The sequence below is a fragment of the Rhinopithecus roxellana genome, chromosome 7 (assembly GCF_007565055.1).
Source record: "Rhinopithecus roxellana isolate Shanxi Qingling chromosome 7, ASM756505v1, whole genome shotgun sequence".
NCBI classification, from domain to species: domain Eukaryota; kingdom Metazoa; phylum Chordata; class Mammalia; order Primates; family Cercopithecidae; genus Rhinopithecus; species Rhinopithecus roxellana.
Genome location: NC_044555.1, coordinates 111,594,588 through 111,607,069, shown reverse-complemented (window position 1 = coordinate 111,607,069; position 12,482 = coordinate 111,594,588).

Below are 12,482 nucleotides of genomic sequence, written 5' to 3'. Positions count from 1 at the left end.
ACTGTCTTCCACAGTGGTTGAACTAATTTACATGCCAACCAACAGTGTAAAAGCATTCCTATTTCTCCGCAACCTTGCAGCATCTGTTGTTTCTTGACTCTTTAATCATTGCTATTCTGACTGGCATGAGATGGTATCTCATTGTGGTTTTGATTTGCATTTCTCTAATGATCAGCCTCTATTGTTTCTTTTGGAACTTTTATTAATCAGATATTGACTTTTTGACTGAACCTGTATGTCACTAATATTTTGCCCCAAGGTTCTAGAAAATTTCTTCAACTTTTTCTTCCATCTCTTCTTTTGAATTTTTTCTTTAAGCAATCTTATTTAATTCTAAGAGCTGTTTCTTATTCCTTAATTACTTTTTATGTTAACTTTTTTTATGGATTGCACAAATTCCTCAAATCTGCCTAAGGATATCAATTTAGAAAGATTATATTTTATTTAAATTTTATCTTCTATTCCCTGAAACATCTGTTCCCTCCACAATCAGTTGTTTAACTTTTTCCTTCTCTTTGGGATGATGCTTTTCTTCATTTGTTCAGTCAAATACACTCTCTGTTAATATATAAGATGGAAAGAGAGACCTTGAATTCATGCTGCTTTTAACAATCACTGTTTTTTATTTCCATCCTATAAACCTGCTGATTCTGAGTTTAGGACCTCTCCAAGGACCTATTGGGATGATTGGCTTTTACCTCCATTGCCGTCTTCTCATGAATGAATTAGGAATTTTAGTTTCTCAATGTCAGAGAACAGAGTGCTAAATGCGGAATGGGAGAAAACATGAATGAATTTTGTTGTCTTGGATTTAAGTTAGAGGAATAGGCATGATGCCAGAAGGAAACTTGGAACACAAGGATATTTAAGTATAGAAGCCTGACAAAGTGAACATAGTGAACATCATCTGTAATGAGACAAATCAACATTGTTGGCTACTCATAGAATAAAATGAAAACACAACATAAATTCTGTGATGTAACTGTAAAATATGTATAACCTAAATCGAGTTATAGGGAAATATCAGACAAACTCAACTTAAAAGACATTTTATGAAATAGCTGCCTTATCATTTTCAAAGTTGTATGATTCATGAAATTCATATAAAGTCTAAGAAAATTTTGCAGACCAAGGAATACTAAAAGACATGAAGCTAAATACAGCACATCATTTTGAATTGAATATTTTACTACTCTTTGGGAATTTTTGGTGGGAATTAAATGAAGTATTTGGTTTAAATAATAGTTCCAACATTGATTTTCTAATTTTAATGGTGTAATGTGGTTGTTTGGGGGGAATGTCCTTACTATTAAAAGATATACTAATAAAATATTTAGGGATGATAGAGCATCATGTCAGCAAACTTAGCTCAATCAGATTAGGAAAAAATATTTTTAAAATATTTCTTTAAAAGTTGTGCTTACAACTTGTCTATAAGCTTGATATGCTTTTAATGTTATAAATAATTGTACAATAAATAGCCAATAGAAGAATTCAAATTAAATGCCAAAAATATTTTTATTAAATCAAAATAAGACATTAAAAGAGACACAAAACCCAGATGAGCTGATTAGGAAATAAATAATAAGTCAGTAGTTCGAGATGCAATCATGTCAATAATTGTATTAAATATAAATGTACCAAACATCAAACTAAAAAGCAGAGAATTCTGGACAAAATAAAAACAAACAAAGAAATAACAAGGTGCTCCTATATCATGTCTACAAAAGATGAATTTTAAATAAACATTCACAAGTAGGTTGAAGGTGAAAAGGTGGGAAAATATGTAAATGAGAAGCATAAAAAATCAGGAGTGATTATATAAATAGACAAAATATAATTCAAGACAGTATTACTGGAGAAATGTAGGGACGTTTATTAATGATAATAAACATGAATACATTGGGAGGACATAGGAATTCTAACTCATAGTTAGAATGCCCAAAACACAGCCAGAAAACATCAATGACACAAATTTGGCTATATTAAAGAGAGAAACAGGTAGACTCACAGGCATAGTCAGAGATTTTTAACACCCCAGTCTCAGTAAGTGATAGAACTAGTCAGAAAATAATTAAGCATATAGAAAATCTGAAGAACACTATCAACCACCTTGACTTAATTGGCAATTACAGAATATGACACCAAACCATTGCAGAATATACATTCTTTAAATTTGTATGGAATGTACACCAAGATAGACCATATTCAGGGACATAAGTCAAGTCTCAATGAATTTTAGATGGTTGAAATATTACAGAACATTTTCCTGACTATAATGGACCTATATTAGATACCAACTAAAAACAGATAGCTAGAAAAGTCTCAATTGAAAATAAAACAATATCTTTCTGAATAACCCATGGTAAAAATAAATCAAAGGGGAAAATAGAAAACACTTCAGATTGAAAGAAAATAAAAATATAACAAACTTCATGATATGCAGTTAAAGCATGCTAAAAATCCTCATAATACAGAAAGTAAAAATCCTTGTTTCTACCTTATGATATTAGAAACTGTACCAAATTGAACCCCACGTGTAGAATGAAAGGAAATGATAAAGAGTATATATGAATGAATCTGAAAACATATAAACAACATAAAATGCACTATGTGAAATGTTGGTTTTTGAAGCAGTTAATAAAATTGATAAAAGCCTAGCAAGACTGACTAAGAAAAGAGAGAGAGAGAGAGCAAATAATCAGTATCAGGAATGAAAAAGCAGACATTCCTACAGATTCTACAGATATCGAATGAGAAATATTACTCCAATAAATTAGACAAATAAGATAAAAAGTTGTAAGAGGATCGGCTTCGATGATTGCTCTCAATTGGTCATTGTCAACTTCTGATGGCCAGCCACTATGCTCTTCATCTTCAAAACTCTCATCTCCTTTGCAAAACTTCTTGAACCACCACTGCACTGTAGGTTTGTTAGCAGTTCCTGGGCCAAATGCATTGTTGATGTTGTGAGTTGTCTCTGCTACTTTATGAGCCATTTTGAACTAGAATAAGAAAATCACTTAAATTTGCTTTTTGTCTAACATCATTTCCATAGTCTAAAATAAACAGCAACTTATATGTCATTAGCAAAATAAATAAATAGAGAAATACCCATTAAAATGATTATAACATAACCACATATATTTAAGAATGTATTCCAATATCAGATGGCAAGTCCAACAATGCAAAAACCGTAAGTACATTTGCACCAACCTAATATGAGAAACCAGTGTTCTGGACAGATACTTCATTTTGGGGCTGGGTGATGACTGCCATGTGGGTGTTAACGGTGTTTACAGCTGAAAACGAATCTCCACTGTCAGCTGTTGCAGAAAGAGGCCGGCTTGCCAGTTAAAACAAAAAGAAGAGTAAGAGTTTACCTTGGCTAATGTTAAGAAGGCTTCGCGACTTTATAACAAATCACAAATGTGTGAACATTTTGACAATGAGCTGTCTGTAAACATGATGTTTTGTGAGCATTATGTGGCAACAAAGGTTTCTTGGAATTTATGCAAGTACATATTCCAAAGAGCTGAAAACCCAACACCAGTGCTATTTTTTTCATACTCAGGCCACTCTTGTGGAGCAGGCAAAAGCCAGGCTGGGTCCTTCTGCTTTGAAAGATAGGTGGGAACTGAACAATGAGATCACTTGGACTCGGGAAGGGGAACATCACGCACTGGGGCCTATCATGGGGAGGGGGGAGGGGGGAGGAGGGAGGGATTGCATTGGGGAGTTATACATGATATAAATGATGAATTGATGGGTGCTGACGAGTTGATGGGTGCAGCACACCAACATGGCATAAGTATACATATGTAACAAACCTGCACGTTATGCACATGTACCCTAGAACTTAAAGTATAAAAAAAAAAAAATAAATAAATAAATAAATAAATAAAAAAAAAAAAAAAAAAAAAAAGAAAGATGGTGGAAAGCAGCAGAGAGAGGGTGGGTCACCAGGCAGTGGAGAACCAAGAGGAAACCAGTGTATGGACTGTCTAGTTCTTTGTTCTAACTCTTACTTCCACTTCACAACACTCTTATGTCTCTCCAAAAGGTTTAGCAGGGTCCGATTTTCACATCTAGTTGCCTAAGCATCCAACAATCGCATGAGAACCACATCTAGCTGTACCTTGAGGAAGCACACCTAAATATCTGGTGTATATGGAAGACCCATGTAGCCACTAATTAAGGATGTACTTTGTGCCAGGTGGCTTTAAGTCACAAGCTGACTTAATCCTTTCAAAGACATGAAGATGAAGAAATTCTTACTGTTCCCATTTTACAGAAGAGGAAACTGATGCTCAGAGGGAATAAATGAGTGTCCAAGAATACATGGCCTGTAAGTAGTGAACTGCAGTCTCCAAACTAGGCTTTCTAATTCCACATTTTAAATCATCTAGGCAGACTTTCTTTTATCAGCTCTCTGTAAGAAGGCCAAGAGGCAGTAGAGGGTGGCCCTTGAATATCCAGTGAGCAAGTGAAAACCTCCCTCACAAGAGAGAATGAATAGTTATTATTAATAAAAATTATTCTCAGATTTCCACAACATGTAATGTGACACCTATTTTTAACTTACTACCTTGTGTTAATGTGTTTGTAAGAATTACATTTTCTTTTGAATCCATCACTGGAAACAGAATTTGCATAGCGTGTACTTACACATTTTCAAATACTTATTCAACCACTGTATGGTGCTCAATCAGATATATAATCATTAGACTTGGTGTTTCATCTAAGAATGAGATTAAAAATTATGTTTATAATGGAATACATTGATAAATACATCTATTCATTAATATTTACTAAGCACTAAAAACTGCTTGAAGTGCATGCCTTAGGCTGGATAGGAGCTTGTATGTAATATTACTATTTACTAGTGTCCATAAGAGAGGACAGAAAGATGTATTTTGTAGGAAGATCCATAACATTAAATAGCTAACTAATAATCTTTGCTTCAAGTTCTTCTTTGGAATGTGGTAATGTATAAATAAATAAATAATAAATAAAATCAATAATAAATAAATAAATGAATCAACATTAATGCATTTTTTTGTATATTTATTTGATATTTTATCAATCATGCCTAAATCTTCACCTTAAAACTCCATTAATTTTATACCAACCATTATGCAACCTTCTCACCTCCAACCTCTAGGCATTCCCTATCACGAATGTAGCCTTCTATATCTCAGCCATCGTCTTCAGCTCACCCCAACTACAATCATCATGTGAGAATTCAACATGCCTAGGAGGACCCAGGACAACTTCTTGACCTCACAAGGCCTTTCTTAGAGCTAATGAGCCCTGCACCGTCATCATTAGAAACTGCTCCTCTCTAAAATCACTGACTCAAACACCTGACACTGACCATACTTTCTATCCCTCCAATTCTATATGAGATTTCTCCTCTTGGGTGTCTCACAAACACTTTCAGCTCAGAATGTCTGAAATTGAGAGGAGCCAGAAGCATGCCCATGGATTTAGATTCTTTATTAGCATTTGCTGATGGCAGTATCCTAGGGGCCCTTTAGCTGGTTAAAGTTTGAGAACTAAATGAGGTTGTGTGGATTCCCTTCAGGCTCTGGGACCCAGACAACAGTTGTTCTTTCTGGATCAAAATAGTTCATCAATCTGAATTTGTGTCACCTTCAAAGAGGTGGCTGATCAATGAATTGTTGTCCACCGCTCTTTCCACATATTTTGGGGTGATGTGCATCCTATAGTTTTTGTGGACCTTGTTGCCCATCAGCTCCAGGATGTTGCCACCAAGTATTTGAAAGCAGTGAACAAGCTCTGGTCTTGGGCAGTGATTCTTCCACAAAAGGCAGTGCACACAGCTCAAGGGGAACTGCTGCTTGGCTTTTATGGAGTAGGAGAAAGTCTGATTTCTACACCTATAGGACCTCCTTTGCCTTCTCTTCCAAAACATGGTGTTTGCTGGGTTTTGCCGTGATTGGCCCAGTTTGATTGTCCAACAGGCCTGAGCCTCTCAAGACACCTATAACCTGTGCTCATTCCTGGACACTGTAACTCTGTGATCCAGCCTGTTATTGGGACTGGTAAAGGAACAGCCTTGTGATTCTCTAGATATTGGGATGCCATTGGTGTCCACTGGTCCCTGGTCAGGCCTTGGCCTAGAAATATACATGTGAGGAAGCTGGTCATCCTAATAACTGGACCACAATGTGAAGCCAATATACCCACAGGAATGGCTGAGAGCACCTAATGTAGATGAAGATATGGAGCAAAAGGAACTCTCATTCATTGTTGGTTGAGTGGAAAATGGTACATCCACTTTGGTAAATATTTGGTAGTTTCTTACAAAAATAAACATACATTCACCCTATGGCACAACCATTCCTCTTCTAGGTATTTATTCAAGAAAAACAAAAATATATCTACACACATACATGTGAATTAGTGCACCAGAATTCTATAGCACTGTTAATCATAATTGCCCAAACTGGAAATACCTCAGGTGTTCATCAACAGAAAAATGGATGAACAAACCATGGTATGTTCATACAATGGACTATTACTTAGCAATAAAACAGATTGAACTACTGATACACACAAAGACATGGATTAATCTCCTAGGCACTATGCTGGGTGAAGAAACCAAGAGTACATGCTGTACATGTATATGTAAGTGAAGTTCTAGAAGATGCAGAATTCTGGGTGCCTCCAAGATGGAGGAGGGCAGGATTGACTGTGGAGAGACACACGGAATTATCTGGAAATGGGTGTGATTTGTTTTTCAAAATTGTGCAGTTAGAATGTGTGTATATTAATATATGCAAATTTTACCTAAAAAAGAAGTGTACAAATATAATAATCAAGTAGTGTGAAGATTGAGTGGAGCTATAGATGAAACAATAATGACAGAATATTGACAGTTGTTGAAGCTGGGTGATTAGGTACATGGGGTTTCATTATATTATTTTCCTTAATTTACGTTTGAAATTTTCTGTAATATAAAGTGAAAAGAATGAAAGAATGTAAAGGAGAAAGAATGAAAGAAAAAATGCAGCCATTACTAATTCTTCACGGTATCTTTATCTAAGAATCCTCTTCAATATATTAGTAGTTTCTAATAATCAACCAGAAGGCCACTTGAGATAACACTTACTTTCTATCCTTGACCAATAGAGTATACTTCTAAGTTTCTTAAATATGCACAAGTACACACATAGGAAAAAAAAATAACTAGAATGGCTTATTCTAGCATATTAAAGCAGCAGGCTTCAGGTGATAAGATTATGGGTAATTTTTATCCTTTCTATATTTCTCTGTGTCTTCCAAAAATATGATATGAATATGCATTTATTTTATACTCAGAAAAAGTAAACCAAATATTAAATATCATTTTCATTGAGTTTATCCTGTGGTGTTACTATGGTTTCAGAAATTTAACAAGCTTTACTGCATTACCATCCTTGAGAAAAGTAATGTTGCTAATTGTAATATTTGTTAGGAAAAAAGGTTTTGCCAAGGTATGAGCCTCCTGGTCTTTTTTTTTTTTTTTTTTTTCATAAAGATAAAAATGCAACACTGCACAGGAGATCTGCTTATTAGACATTGGGCATACTTTCTGTAAAACTAAAATAACTCTTCAGAAATTTCCTGCCAAATTCACAGCTAAACTGTTATGCAAATGTAACTACATCTAAATTAAAAGTGCTGAGATGATACAGCCAACAGACTTTGAAGTATGATTGCTTTTGGTGGTGTAGGCAGAAAGGTTGAGATGTTTTAAAGTAAACAAGATGTATCACACTTTATTTAGTTTCCTATTTGGTTGGGGGTTTATAGTATACAGGAAAGAAAAAAATGATACATGAAAATAAAATAGTTAGAGGGAGGAAGGAAATGATAAGATTAAGTGTTTGTGGTAAGGGCAGCTAAGCCTTCATAAAACAAAACAAAAAGCCTAGACATGAACTTAATTGCAGAGGGACTCTAAGCCTTATGAGCGATACATATGAAAAGGATGACAGCTTTTGTATTATATATACTAAAGTCTCCTTATTTAACTTTTTGTGTGTCTGTTTCTTGCCCTTCCAACTCAATTTTAACATACCTAACTCCCAAGAACAGAGAACCAATCTTATTATTATTATTATTATTATACTTTAAGTTCTAGGGTACATGTGCACAACATGCAGGTTTGTTACATATGTATACATGTGCCTTGTTGGTGTGCTGCACCCATTAACTCGTCATTTACATTAGGTATATCTCCTAATGCTATCCCTCCCCCCTCCCCCCTCCCCCCTCCCCCCTCCCCCCTCCCCCCTCCCTACAATAGGCCCCGGTGTGTGATGTTCTCCTTCGTGTGTCCAAGTGATCTCATTGGAGAACCAATCTTTTACTTCTGGCTACCTGCCACTGGGTTATAATCTATAAGAGGGCACATTCTGTCTTCTCCATAGGTATACCATTAGAACCTAGTTCAATGTCTGACACGTAGTAAGCATTTAATATTTGTTCCATAGTAGTAATTCTATGGATATATATTGAAGTAGTGGTTCATTAATTTATTGATCAGTCTCATTAATATTTATTGACTGTCTTGTATGGGTCGGGTACTCATCTCATTGTCAGGGACATGGCATTGAGCAAAATAATGTTCCTGCTCTCACGGCACTTACATTCTAATGACAAAATTACTATCCAGACAACATAACTGAATGTAACTTGTGGTTTGTATTGAAATAAGTGATAAATTTTCCCTATTTTAATGCTACCATTCTAATAAATTCCTTGGTATGTTGGGTCAACATTTCACTTCTGTGGCACTTTGCTTGGTAAGAGAATGTGACTAAAAGTGATTCAAGGTGACAAGTGTAAGCACACATAATTATTACAATTGAAGGACTTTCCAAGATAACATGTGAAAACTACAGAAGCATACAGTTCTTTAAGTTTGCATCCTATGAACCAGGAGAGAGATGGTTTCCAGTGGAAACAGAGATTCTTTTATTGACAAAGATGAATTGTTGCACTATGACTCTCCTCTTTGTAATTTCCTGGCTGGTCGAGATCAATCAATACTTCTTAGACAGCACCCATTTGAGGTTCTGACAAGTGTTATTTTTTGAAGGCCATTTTTTATGCTTCTTATTAATGAAAAGCAGTATGGTAATATCTATAGCCACTTCCGCTCTGTTTCCTGGCCTTGCTCCATCTGGTACTGATATAACAAACAGCTGAAATCAGTACATTGTGATATTATGCAAATGTGCTCTGGCAGATTGAGCTAAGAATAGTGTGCATTGGGCTATTTTGTTTTACTTGTTGTATAGAGGAATTTGGCATTTTTAAATTAAAGAAACTTACAGACATTAAAAAATATCTCAGCATTAGAAAACCTTTTCTTATAAAGTTTAAATAAACTTTAACCTTGATGAGTTTGTGAATTCCAAGAGGAAAAGATAAGAAGGCACCAGGAAAGCAGTTATTAGTGCTTCTCATGATGTCCTCTTGGATGAGTTAGAGAAGCATGGGCTAGATGCCCAGGAGAACTTGGTGGATTCAGCACCAGCTGATTTGCTGTAGCCAAAACAGTTCTGATTATGGCTCACTGAAAACCTGAAGAGAATTTTCTAGTGCCATACTGCAGAGCTGGATACTTGGGATTGTCCTGGTCAACAATTTTTTAATGACTTGGGCGAGGGCATTCACAGCATGCATATAAAATCTGCTTATGTAAAGAATTTAGTAGGGACAGTGACTATATTGTTAAGACATAATCAGGAACCTTAAAGGTTTCTTCAAGGTAGACTCAGTCTGAATCAAAAATATGTGCCTTGCTTGATATAAATAAATACAATGTTTTATATTTGTGCTGAAAAAAACAGTTCTGCAAATATAGTTTGGGGAAATACTACCTTATGTTAGGAGAATCCTTAGCCAAATATCAAAGGACATTTTTCCTTTCTAGGTCCTAAACTGATGAACTGATTATTTTTGTAAGGCAATTTGGTGAAAAATTTAGACTCACAAAGAAAATCAAAAGATTTTTTTTTAACAAAGGCCCTCTTCTACTAAAGAGAATATTAAGGAACAATTTGTGCTTACTTGTAATGAGTTTTAAACCCTGTGTTGCTAACTTTTCTTTCTTATGTTTTAAAAATCTGAAAAGTATAAACCTTACTTCTCCACCTTCTCAGGAAAGCTAAGTTAACCTGATAATTGCTTCTTGGGGGAAACTACAGTCACCTCTTCTATAACTGAGAAGATTATGCCTTATTACAAGCTTTTCTTTCTTTTTTGGAACATCGAGAAATGGGCTTCCTCTGTACTTAAAAAATCACAAGGTAACCAACATACATAGTGTCTCAGGACAAAAAGCCAGATATAACATTTTTGTAGAGTATCTCATGTTTTGTTCCCTTCCCTTACAAAGCATGCAGTACATAAATCATCATTTGAGGATAGAATGAATGCCCCAGTACTTGTGATACTACGCTCTAGGAATATGAACAGCAGTGTATTAAGCCGATTTGTTTAATAGATGAAGGGCTGTCACATGGAGAATGGCAAAAAGCTCCTGGCTTGGAAGGACATGATTTTTCAAGGGTTTCTGGTAACATCGTGAAAAGAAGTATATCTGTTGAAAAAGAAAAAAAAAAAAAAGGTGGCTCATGTATTGAAAGTAGAAATGGATAAAATATAACATGCAGATTCCAGAAAAGCTAGGGTAGTATTGGTTTGCATTAATCGAAATTGAATCAGTATGTACAACTGTTATGTATCCATAATAATTAAAATTTAAAAAATTTAAAACATTAAATTGAACAAGAGGAAAAAGTAATCAGGCTCATTTGCTATGTATTAGTCAGGCAATCCTTGTGTACTGTGTTTCATTCTGGACATTATATATTGAGGAAGAGAGAGAGATTGGCAAACATGAGCATATCCACATTATCCACATACCGCTACACATATAGAGAAAGAATATTCTGGAAGAGATGAGATATGGGAACAGATGAAAAAACTGGAGATGTTTAGAGAAAAAGTTACCATGGAAGGACAGCGCTTGGTAATTGGCTTCAGCTGTTGAAGGCCTTATGTCAAAGGAGAAATGGAATCATTGTCTGGACTTTACAGATTGGAAGGAGGACTGAGGAGTTGAAGTTTCAGGGAAGTAGAGTTTGGCCTGATTCAGGAAAGACCCATGTAGCAGAACTTTCAAAAAAATTTATTGTCCCAAGGGTAGAGATGTCCTAATTACCGGAGGTGCTCAAGCATATTAGGAATGAGTTTGTAGAGGGAATCTGATCATTAGTCAGGGTTGGAGCAGATTTCTTCCAGTCCTAAATTCTAAACTTGGCTGATGAAGTCTAGTTTTGGACATCAGAATTTTTAAATTCTTGTCTATCATCTCACAACTAATCAGCTAACAAGTTCTTTTGGCTCTTCCGTTACAATGTGTCTTATATCATTCTTGGGTTATTTACGCACAGTTACCTGAATATCACAATAGTCCCCTCATTGGAAAGATCTTGCACACATTCTTTGTTGAGGATTGTTTACAAATATGGCCATAAAATATTCTCCCATCTCTATACACATATCTTTGCTGTGTAGCTTTATCTCGACTTCCACCAAGAAGTGACTTATTTTTCTACTCCTTGAGTCTCGGATGCTATGGATTTTCTTTGACCAATAGAATGTGACAAAATTGACATTGTATGACTTCCAAGTTTAGAAGAAGTTTTGCAGCTTCTGATCTCACTCACCTGGGTCACGAAAGCCTTGTAAACAAGCCTGGGCTAACCTCTGAGAGAATGAGATGTCATCTAGAGAGAATGAGCATGCGGAGAGAAAAAGAGGCCCAGCCATGTCAGCTCTAGCAGCACTCAGAGTTGGAGCCCATGAGAGGTGAGAGAGGCCATCTAAGAATAGCAAGCTCCCAGACAACCCACCAACAAACTGAAAATGCCTAAGTGGGTCCAACTGTCATCATGCGGAGCAGAGATAAACCATGTCAAAGAAACCCTCCTCCAATTGCCAACCCACAAATTTATGAACAGGTAAATGGCTGTTGTTTTACAGGACAATTTGTTATGCAGCAATAGAGACTGATAATATACTTCTATCCAGGAAATTTTGCTTCTAAAGATAATCCTACACAAGACACATGTACATATATGTTCACTACAGTGTTCCTAACAAGGATCAAAATTTTTAAGGGGACTGGCTAACAAATTATAATATAGCTCAGTAGCACTGACAAGGAACAAGGTTGTTCTCTACCTATATATGTGGAAAGATGTTCAAGGTAGATATCGTTAAATGAAAAAGCAGTATTCAGCACAGTATGAACAGTTAACCACATTTAGGCAAGTAGACAAGGATGGGCATACATCTACATGGTGGATGTACTTAGAAACTATCCAGAAGGATGCACAATAAACTCTTAACAGTAGTTAACACTGAAGACTTGGGTTGAAAGATGAGGAGGGGAA